Source organism: Hipposideros armiger, unplaced genomic scaffold (genome assembly GCF_001890085.2).
Source record: "Hipposideros armiger isolate ML-2016 unplaced genomic scaffold, ASM189008v1 scaffold_202, whole genome shotgun sequence".
NCBI lineage: Eukaryota > Metazoa > Chordata > Mammalia > Chiroptera > Hipposideridae > Hipposideros > Hipposideros armiger.
The window spans coordinates 2,674,566-2,685,692 of record NW_017731552.1 but is presented as its reverse complement, the minus strand read 5'-3'; positions in this window follow the sequence as shown (position 1 = coordinate 2,685,692).

Here is an 11,127-nt window from a genome sequence, read left to right as displayed (position 1 = left end):
GAGGGCAGTGTCACTGGCCCTCATATGTGGGATACGAACTGGGGCCCTCTGGCGTCCCAAGCTAGTTCTTAACCATCGCGCCCCTCCGCCGGCCCTCTTCATTACTTATTTTAAAAATCAACTTCCTTGTGCTCACTGGGACCTGGGCCTCGGAGAGCTTTCAGCCTGATGGGGCCAACTCCTACCGAGACCTTCCCATTCATCTATGGTCATGTGTGGGATGGAGGGAGGGACCCCAGGCTGTGGGAGCCTAAGGGTGGGCTCAAGCACTGACTTATTGTGTGACCTTAAGGTGCATTACCTAACCCCTCTGGGCCTGAAGTTTCTCATCTGGAAACAATGATCAAAGCAATCTCAGGGAAGGATTTAAGGACACCTGTTGCTGAGGCAGCATATTGAAGTTACTTAAGTTCAAATCTTGGTTCCACTACTTAACTAGTTGTGTGTCCTTGAGCCTTAGTTACCCATCTGTAAAATGGGGATTATAAAATAACCTAGTTCTAGGGTTGTTGTGCCAAAGATCCTCAGACTGGGCCCTGGAATGCAGTAAGTGCTCAATTTGTATTAGCTACTCCTATTGATGTGTATTAGTTACTGATGCTTTAGATCAGGAACCACGGTGTTCCAATAAGTCCTCCCAAATGAGGGTCCATTTAAAGTGGGTTTTGATGCATAGGTAGGAGCTCACAGGCAGACAGCCTAAGTGCTGGACTCTAAAATAAATGCCCTAGATAAGGGTAGTTTTGTACTCTTCATGCCTACAGGGGATCCCAGTCTGATGGGGGGATAGAGCAGGACACATACATTTCCCACCTTATGGATTCTGGGGCAAGACAGAGGGAAGGACATGGAAGTGGAAGAGTTTGGTGGCACCCCTGGCAGAAGACCCAGATCTAGGCCTCCTTGGCAGGGGTTGGGGTTTGAGCTGGCATTTGGGCACTGGGAGTGGTGTTTCCCCAGCGAAGACTGAGGAAGTAGGTGGGCAGCTAGGGCTGTCCTAGTTTCTGCTGTGAGTCAGGTGGGTGGCCCTGCCCAGCCAGTTCCCTTAGGGCCCAAGCTCCCGCCCTGCCCTAGAGAGAAAGGCCATCAGCTGTCACCACCCCTGCATCCCTACCCTCGACACTTCCCCACACCCCCTGCCCACTCTGCCTCTTAGATACCTGCTCTATCCAAAGTTCAACTACTTTTCACCTCTGCCTGTCACTACTCTCAGTAACACCCTCATCGGTCTTCAAGCTTTACCCTCGTCCCATGTCCTGCTGTTACTTCCTTCAGTACACTGAGTGCTCCTCATAAAAACTAATTGAACCATGTCCCTTCCTTGCCTAAAACACTCCCCTTGGCTCCCTATCACCCTGCTGACTTCTAACCTCATCTCCTCCCACCTCCCTTCCCTGCTCTGCTCCAGCAGCGACACTGGCCAGCTTTCTGTTCCTCAAAGACGCCAAGCTCCATCCAGCCACCTAGCCTTTGCTGTGTCCTCTTCCTGAATCTAGCTCCTGAGTCTCCACTCAAATGTCACCTCCTTAGAGAAGCCTTCCCTGATCTCTCTTGCTATCCCAGGCACACTCTGGAACATTTTGCCTTGTTTAATTGGCTATCCAAAGCAATTCCATCAATTCATTTGTTTTTTCTTTACTGTCTGTAGATGTGACCTCCATGAGGTCAGAGGCTCTGTGGTCTTGTTCAGCTCCGTGCTGCTTGGAACACTGTTTATCAAAACTTTTTGGGGCCGGCTGAGTGGCGCGATGGTTAAGAACTGGCTTGGGACGCCAGAGGGCCCCAGTTCGGATCCCACATATGAGGGCCAGTGACACTGCCCTCCACAGCTAAGATGCTGAACAACAGCTCAACCTGGACCTGGGCTGCTGTGAGTCGCTGGCAACGGCATAGGCTGCAGCCCCTGTGGCAGTGGGTTGCCTGCGCTACCGTATGTAGCCAGCAGCCAGCGTGAGCAGCCAGCAGCCGCAGTGAGTGGCCGTCCAGAAGCCGGCGACTGATGTGCCTCGCCCGGGGAAGAGCGCAATGATGTTGCCAACTTGGGCCAGTGAAGCAACGTCCTCCACAACTAGACTGAAGAACAAAACGACAGCAACTTGTCTGTTCCCCTTCCCCCAATTCCCCAATAAAAAAAAATCTAAAAAAAATATACTTTTTGATGAGGACTCACAAGGAGAAATACATCTCATATAGTGTCCAAGTACATACAAATACAAAAGTTTTATTAAATGATATTTATCCTTACTTTGAGCAATGTCTTCTAATATTTTCTATTCTATTTGAGTCTATTTTATTCCATTTCATTTGTGTTCGGGTTTCTCAATCTTGGCACTGTTGACATTGCATTGAATAATTCCTTGTTGGGTAGGAGAGGCTGTCCTGAGTATAGTAGAACGTTGAGCAGCATCCCTGGCCTCCACCCACTAGATGCCAGTAGCATTCTTCCCTCCATCATAACAACCAGAAATGCCTCAGACTTTGCCAATGTCCCCCCCAGAGGGCAGAATTGTTCCCAGTTGAAAATCACTGACTTAAATTAAAAGGGCAGTGACCTGAAATGGAAAAAAAGCAACATTTGAACAGTGCCTGATACATTGTAGGCACTCCATTAATATTTAATGTTTATTCCTCCAAGCTTTGCTCAGTAAATTCTGAATGAATGAATGTCTAGGCTGTTGGCTGCAAATCAGCTCATCCTACCAGTTTTAGGTTATCATTCTGTGATCAGAGAGGAGCTCTGATCACTGTTACCTTTTCTAAGATGAATGTAAAACAGGCCTATTGAATTAATACAAACTGAAAGTTAAAAATAAAGAAATGGAAACACTGAGGACTGAAGAGGCTGTGGGTAAATGGATAGCCCTATAAATGACTCATGACATTGCTACAACTTCTCCAGAAACTAACCTGACACTAAATTTCAAATTTGCATAGTCCACTTATAGTTACTCATTTTTTGGAAATGATCAAAGATGAGCACCAAGATTTGGCCACAAGGCCGTTAATGGCAGAACTGTTTACATACCTGTTGTTTCAGTTAGCTATTGCTGTGTAACAAAGCATTCCTATGCTTAGAGGTTTAAAACAACCACAACTTATTACTTCCCAGAATTCGGGAGTCTGGACTGGGCTCAACAAAGTGATTGTTTTCCACGTGGCATTTGCTGGGGCTGGAATATCGTAATGAGCATTCTTCAGTCACACATCTGGAACCGCAGCTGAGCAGGTTGGCTGCTTGGGCTTCCTCACCATATGGCAGTCTTTATTTCTCACATAGCAACTGGCTTCCCAGAGGGAGGAAACAGAAGCTATCTGTCTTTTTTAAAGCTTGACCCACAAGTCACAAGGCCAAACCCAGATTTAAGAGGAGGGAGAGGGGCAACAGACTTGGTGTGAGAAGTGGCGGGGGCATACTAGATGGAAGGAATTGATGGTGGCTATCTTTGGAGACAGTCTCCCACACTCACATTAGCAAAACATTGGAAATGAATGTCCAGTAAAAGGGAACTGATGGAATCATTTAAATTTTAAAATGAAAAAAATTACCAAGTATCTATATAACTGATATTTATTGAGTGCCTATTCTGGTCCAGGGTTTATTTGTTAGGCATGACTCAGAGAGGGAAGCCCAAGTTCCAGTGTCTTAGACAAGGTATTAAGGTCTTTCTCTCCAAATAACAGTCTGGAGGTTAGCATCCAGGATGGATAGAGTGGCTCTGTACCAGGAAGTTTCTGGAGACCTTCTCCTTCCAGCTGACACCTCAACCATCCCTAGGGTAGAGCCCTTCTTGTCTTCAAGATCCAAAATGGAGCTTCAGGTGGAACATTTGCATTCCAAAAACTGGATGGAGGAAGGTAGGAAAGAACAGTCAAGAGGTGCATGCTGTCCAACCTTGAAGGAAGAAGGCTGCCAACCTACCCCTCTACTTAAATCCCATTGGTCAGAGCTTAGTCACATGGCCACACCTTGCTGCAAAGGAGGCTGCGAAATTTGTTTGTTCACACAAGTGATATTTACTGAGCACCTATTATGTGCACAGCACCAGGATACATCAGAACTAAAACAAAACAAACAAGCAGATACAAAGAAAATCAGACAAAACTCCCTGCCTCTGTGGAGCTCACTTTCCATCCCCATAACTCTCTTCAAGGAAGAATTTGCCACCCAGATAAGGGATGTATGGTCAACAGGAACCTCCAGCTTCCACTTTTAGGGTCAGTCTCAGTTCAGTGAGCCACCAAGCTCAAGGTCTCAGACAGCCCACACCCAGTGACTGACCAGGCAGAGGAATACTGCCTGGTCATTTTGACTTGACATGTGACACTTTGATGGTCAGTATTCACTACAGAGTCCCTCACCAATTGACCAGGCTTTGTCCAGCCTGAATCACAGTTCAACTCCACAGTTCCCTTTGCCCATTCTTTCTTCCTTTCACAGCTGTCAATTCTTAATAAATATCATGGACCCTAAATTCCATCTCACCGTCTGCTTCTGGAGAACCCAGCATGTGACCAAAAAGTCATTATTCTTTTTTTTTTTTTTTAAGATTTTATTGGGGGTTTGGGGGAGGAGGGAACAGCATTGGGGAATCGGGGAAGGGAAACAGATAAGTTGCTGTCCTTTTGTTCTTCAGTCTAGTTGTGGAGGATGTCGCTTCACTGGCCAATGATCATTGCACTCTTCCCGGCTGAGGCAGATCGGTCGCCGGCCATTGGACAGAGCCGCTCACACAGGCTGCCAGCTGCTCCTGGTGGCTGCCAGCCACTCACGGTAGCTTATGGCAGCCCACTGCAGCCTATGCCATCACCGGTGACTCACAGCAGCCTAGCTCCAGGTTGAGCTGTTGTTCACCATCTTAGTTGTAGAGGGTGCAGCATCACTGGCCCATGTGGGATCCGAAACAGTGGCCCTGCTGTTCAGGGCTTGCATTCCCAAGCCAACTCTTAACAATGAGCCACTTGGCCGGCCCCTTATTCTTTTTTTATGGCTGTGTAGCATCCATTATATAGAAAACCCATAATTTATTTAAGCAGCCCCTTGTTGGCGGATGTCTTTGTTGTGATGAAAGATGTTTTTCTCTTATCAGATTTGTCTTTTAAAGGGACCCCTGTGCCTTCAAGAGTCGCTGGCCTTCTTTACTCACACCCCCTCAGTAATCTCATCTGGTGCTGGATTGAAATACCTGTGTACCCAGATGCCTCCCAGGTTCATCTCCCCACCCAGATATGTCTCCCAAATTCCAGACCTCCCTCCCTCACATCTCCCCTTGGATGTCTAATAGGCACCTAAACATGAACATGTTAGAAATGAATTAGTGATCTTATCCTCCAGCCTGTGCATCCCTCCTTCATTCTCTCTCTTGTTCATCCTGAAAAACATGGAAGTCATCCTTGATTTCTCTTTTCATAGCACCTCAAATCCAATCTGTTGGATAATCCAGTTGGCTCAACTTTCCAAGTTTACCCAGAGCTCAGCCCCTTTTCACCACATTGCCTCTCTAACTCAAGCCACCATTATCTCTTGTCTGGACAATTGCAGTCACCTCCCATTTGTCCCAGATTCCACTCCTGCTCCACTATTCTCCTTGCATCGGCCAGAGTTAATATTTAACTGAGTTGATGTCATTGTTCTTCGAACCCTCCTGTAGCTCCCAGCCACACTCAACTCAAAGTCCTAATAATAGTCTACAATGCTCTACACAATCTGATAAGATGTCTCTTCTTGCCCCAGGACAGTCTGATTTCACCTCCTCACCAGAGCAAGAGTTCTCTATTTTTTTCACTGCTATACTTCAGCACCTAGAATGGTGTTCGGCACAGTGTAGGCACTCGTCAGCATGTATTGAATCAATGAAGGAATGGCTAATGGGTGGAGAATGAGTTGTGCAAGGCAAAGGTGGAGGCAGAGTGTGACAACCAGGGTTATTGGTTGAAAGCAACAGAAATTTTCTTAAGCAACAACAGAATCTTGTAGACACTAGAGGCTCCCCAGCTTGGGCGGGAGCCTGGAAGACCTGCCTTGGAAAAAATAAGCAGAAGGTTCCAGAGACTGAGCATTAGGGACAATTTGGTTAGGTGGACACTGGTACAAGCGATGAAGTCCCTGCCCTCAAAAGAAATGATATCGGTATTGGAACGCCAACAAGAACAACAACAACAACAAAATATGGTAGATATTCTCTACAAAGGGAGACAAGTGATGGGGCAGGCGTAGCCATTCAGAAGAGAAATGTGGAAGCAGCTAGTGTGAGGGGGAATCTAGAGGAGGAGATGGATTTGTGAAATGTTTAGAAGGTAGAACAGATAGAGTTTGCAAATTGCAGGACAAATTCTTCTCTAAAAGTCATGCTTTTCCTTTGTAGCAGTTATCTGTTACTGCATAACAAATTACCCCATAATTTAGTGGCTTAAAACAATAACTGTAAACATCAATAACAATATATCTCACATAGTTTCTGTGGGTCTGGATCCAGAGGCAGCTTAGTGAGTTGTTCTGACTTGGGGTCTTTCATAAAGTTGGAGTCAAAATGTCAGGCAGGGCTGCAGTCCTGTCTAAAGGCTTAACTAGAATGGAAGGATCCACTTCTAAGATGGCTCACTCACATGGCTAGCAAGTTGGAGGCAGGACAAGTCAGATGCCTTGCTATTATCAGGAGGCTTCAGTTCTTCCCCATGTGCAATTCTTGATTAATTATCCTCACAACATGGTATCTGATTTTCCCCCAGAGCAAGTGAGGCAGCTGATTTCCCCCTAAAGGAAGTGATTCAGGACAGCAGAGTGGAAGCTGTAGTGTCTTATATGACCCAGCTTTGGAAGTCACACAGTGCCACTTCCCCACTATTCTAGTGGTCACACAGGCTACCCTTGATTCACTGTGGGGCAGGGGACTACACAAGGGGGTGAGAACAAAGAGGGGTGCATCACTGGAGGTCATCTTGGAGGGTGGTCACCCCACCCTTCCATCCAGGGGCTACATTTCCCAGCATCCCTTGTATCTGGGGAACCATGTGATGAGTTTTCACCAATGGACCCTGCAAGGAAATGATGTATGACCCTTCCAAACCAAGGAGTTTAGGAAACAAGTGTGACTTCTCCACTCTCCTTCCAACAGCTCTTGTAGTTGAATGTGGTGGCCTGATAAAGATGGTGGAACTATAGAAGAAGCCTAGGAAGGGAGCCACCTGCTAATTAAGAACATTCATTTTGGATTTTAGACGAGTGAGCAACAAACTTCCATCACACTTGAGTCATCAAACATTTTGGGGTTTGTGCGTTGTGGCACCTAGTATTATCTAATTAATTCAGGAATGGATTGAATATGTGGAGTGATGGAAAGGGGCGGTTCAAAGGTTTCTCACTGGATCCATTGGGTGCATGGAGATGCCTTACTGAGATGGGGATGTAGGTTTGGGGTGAAGATGATGAGTTAGTTTAGGGCAGGGTTTCTCAACCGTGGCAGTATTGATATTGGGGTTGAATAGTTCTTTGTTGTAGAGCCGCCCTGTGCATTGTGGGATGCTGAGCAGCTTCTGACCTCCACCCACTAGATGCCAGCAGCACCCCCCAATTGTGTTTACCAAGAAAGTCTCTAGATACTGCCTAGTGTCCCAGTTGAGAGCCACTGGGTTAGGATCTGGTGAGTTTGGGCAGCCTGTGGATATCCAAGTGGAGATTTCCAAGAATGCGTTGGAGTGAGAGGAGATCAAGAAGGGCCTATCAGGGCCGGCCGAGTGGCGCGATGGTTAAGAACTGGCTTGGGACGACAGAGGGCCCTGGTTCAGATCCCACATATAAGGGCCAGTGACACTGCCTTCTACAGCTAAGATATTGAGCAACAGCTCAACCTGGAGCTGGGCTGCCATGAGTCGCCAGCGACGGCGTAGGCTGCAGCCCTTGCTGCAGTGGGTTGCCATGGGCTACCGTGTGTAACCAGCAGCCAGCGTGAGCGGCCAGCAGCCGCAGTGAGCAGCCATCCAGAAGCTGGCGACTGATGTGCCTCGCCCAGGAAGAGAGCAATGATGGTGCCAACTTGGGCCAGTGAAACAACACCCTCCACAACTAGACTGAAGAACAAAACGACAGCAACTTGTCTGTTCCCCTTCCCCAATTCCCCAGCACTGTTCCCATCCCCCAATTCCCCAATAAAAATCTTTAAAAAAAAAAAAAAAAGAAGGGCCTATCAGAGAAGCAGGAGGGGAACCAGAAGTGTGTGTATGTGGGGTGGGAGGGTGGGCATCATACGTCAAAGGAAGAGAATGGATCAGGAGAAGAGCGAGGCTGGCAGGGGCACAAGGTGTTGAGATTGGCCATCAGTTTCAGAAGCATCAAATGCTTTAAAGAACCATTTTAGTGGGGAGTGGGAAGGGCATATAAGTGGGGTGTCAGCAATAAAAATGATGTTGTCCATTCATTTTTATTGACATAGGAAGATTCCCACAGTGTAATTTAAAAATATATTGGAATATAACCTACACTCAGTAAAGTACACATGTTTTAACTGTACAGCTCGATGAATTTTTTTATGTGAGTGTTCACTTGTGTAATCATCTCCCTGTCCAAAATCTAGAAAGTTCCTTCATGCCCCTTCTCAGTCAGTATATCCACCAAGATACTACTATTTTGATTCCCTTGATGTAATTTCTAAGGGGGAAAACAAGCAGGTAATAAGACAATGTTGACACCACAATCTCATTATTGCAAATATATACATGGGTTGGGAGCGTACACTGCTAGATGCTAAGAGTCTGTGAATGGTGAGATATGGATAATTTTTATTTTCTCCTTTTTGTTTATTTTGTGTCACGTCATAAATATATCTTGTTTGTTTTTTAAATTGAAGTGAAATTCACATAACATAAAATTAGCCATTTTGAAGCATACAGTTCAGCGACATTTAGTGCATTCCCAATGTTGTATGGCCACCACCCCTATCTAATTCTAAAACATTTTCTTTCCCCTAAAAGGAAACTCTGTACCCATTAGCAGTGACTCCCCTAGTCCCTGGCAACCACAAATTCACTTTCTGTCTCTGTGGATTTACCTTTTCTGGATATTTCCTATAAGTGAAATCATATAATATGTGACTTTTTGTGTGTGGCTTCTCTCACTGGGCATGGTTTGAAGGTACCTTCCCATTGCAGCCTGTGTCAGTGCTCCACCCCCTTTCTATGGCTGAATAATATTCCAGTGCATGAATGTATCACATTTTGTTTATCTGTTCATTTATTGACGGACAGTGAGCATGTCTTGTGTTTATCATAGGAATAAAGATGGTTTCAGTCTTTTACATTGGAAAGTATTAAATTATTACTTAGTGATGATTATGAATAGTTAAGGGATAGTGGCGTAGGGGAGAGTCCTGGGTTCAATCTCAACCCCACCTCCTAGTTCCTGGGACCTTGGGTGACAATCTGAACCTCTCAGAGCCACAGTCTCCTCACCTGCTGAACAAGGAAAATCCTCTTCTAGGTAAGTGATTAGGTGCTTCATAAAAATCTCTCTCTGTCACTCCCCCCCCCCACACACACACATTTATGTGCGCGCTCAAAAAAATGCCGTCCATCTGGTAGACCAATCCTTTTAAAATTCAGTGTTCATGGAAAGAACACAATAAAAAGTATTGGGAAACCATGAGGTTTTTCTAAACTTTAGTCATTCAAGTGTATGTACCAGTCACAAATATTTTACTTCAAATCTCTTCACTTAAAACATTTAAATATAGTATTTATTTTAAAATGGAAAATTTAAATGTCTACCATACTTGTAGAAATGGTATCATATGTCAGAAATCAAATAAATAAATACAATGAAAGCAAAGCACTGTTGTTGTTTTTTCTTTTTTTTTTTTTTTTTTTAGCTGAGCCATCCTGCCACCTTTTGGCAGCTCAGCGGCTGCTCAGCTCAGGCTGGGACCCGAACCACTGTTGCTCAGAGCTCAAACTCTTGAGCAAGCTCTTAACAAACTGAGCCACTCAGCCGACCCTAAAGCACTGTTTTTAAGTGCGGAGAAAGGAGCCCCACTTTTCCATGTGCTGCTGGTAAGATCCCCTAGACACTCAATCTGCCTGCCTCAAACTGTCCATGGAATCATCAACTAAGCCCATTGGATCCCTGACCCATTTCTGCCAGTTTCTGAAGGAGCCCAGGTGGCCATCACTAAAAAAACACAACTCTGTACACCCTTATTTTTTCCTTCTCCCTTCCCTGTCCATCTTGTTTTAAAGTCAACTGTAAGGGCCAGTGGAGTGGCTCAGTTGGTTAAGAGCTCATTCAAGAGTTTGAGCTCTGAGCAACAGCGGTTCGATGCCCGGCCCCAGCTGAGCAGCTGCTGAGTTGCCAACCGGTGGCAGGATGGCTCAGCTTAAATAAAAAAAGAAAAAAAAAAAGAAAATAAAGTCAACTCTATCAAAGTCTATCATTCAGATAATAAAATGTATTCATTTTAAGTGTACAGTGTGATGAGTTTCAACAAATCCCAGTCAAGATAAAGAATATTTTCATCACCTTAAAAGAACCCTTGGGTCCCTCTGCAGTCAACTCCCACCCCATCCTCATTCCCAAAACAACCTCGATTTCCCTTTACTAGAATTTCATATAAATGGAATCATGTAGTATGTAGTTTTTTGTGACTGGCTTCTTTCATTCAGCATAATGTTTTTGAGATTCACCCATGTTATGTGTATATTCTTTTATTTGTTCCTTTTCATTGCTGAATAATATTCCAGTGCATGGATGTACCAGGGTTTCTCCATTCATCAGTTGATGGACATTTGGGTTGTTTCCTTTTGGGGTTATTACAAATAAAAGAGCTCTGAAGGTTTGTGTATAAGCCTTTGTGAGAACATACTTTGTTGCTTCTCTTGGGTAAATACCAAATGTTGACTGGCTGGATCATATGGAAGATGTGTATTTCACTTTGGAAGAAACTACGAGATCATTTTCCACAGTGCCCGCACCACCTTACACCACCTTACACGCCCACCAGCAGTGTAGGAGAGTTCCGATTGCTCCACATTCTCAACATCACTTTGTAAAGACAGGTTGTTGTTTTAAAATCTCAGTTCTTCTGATGGGTGTGTAGTGGTATCTCACTGTGGTTTTAATGTTCATGTCCCCAATGACTAATG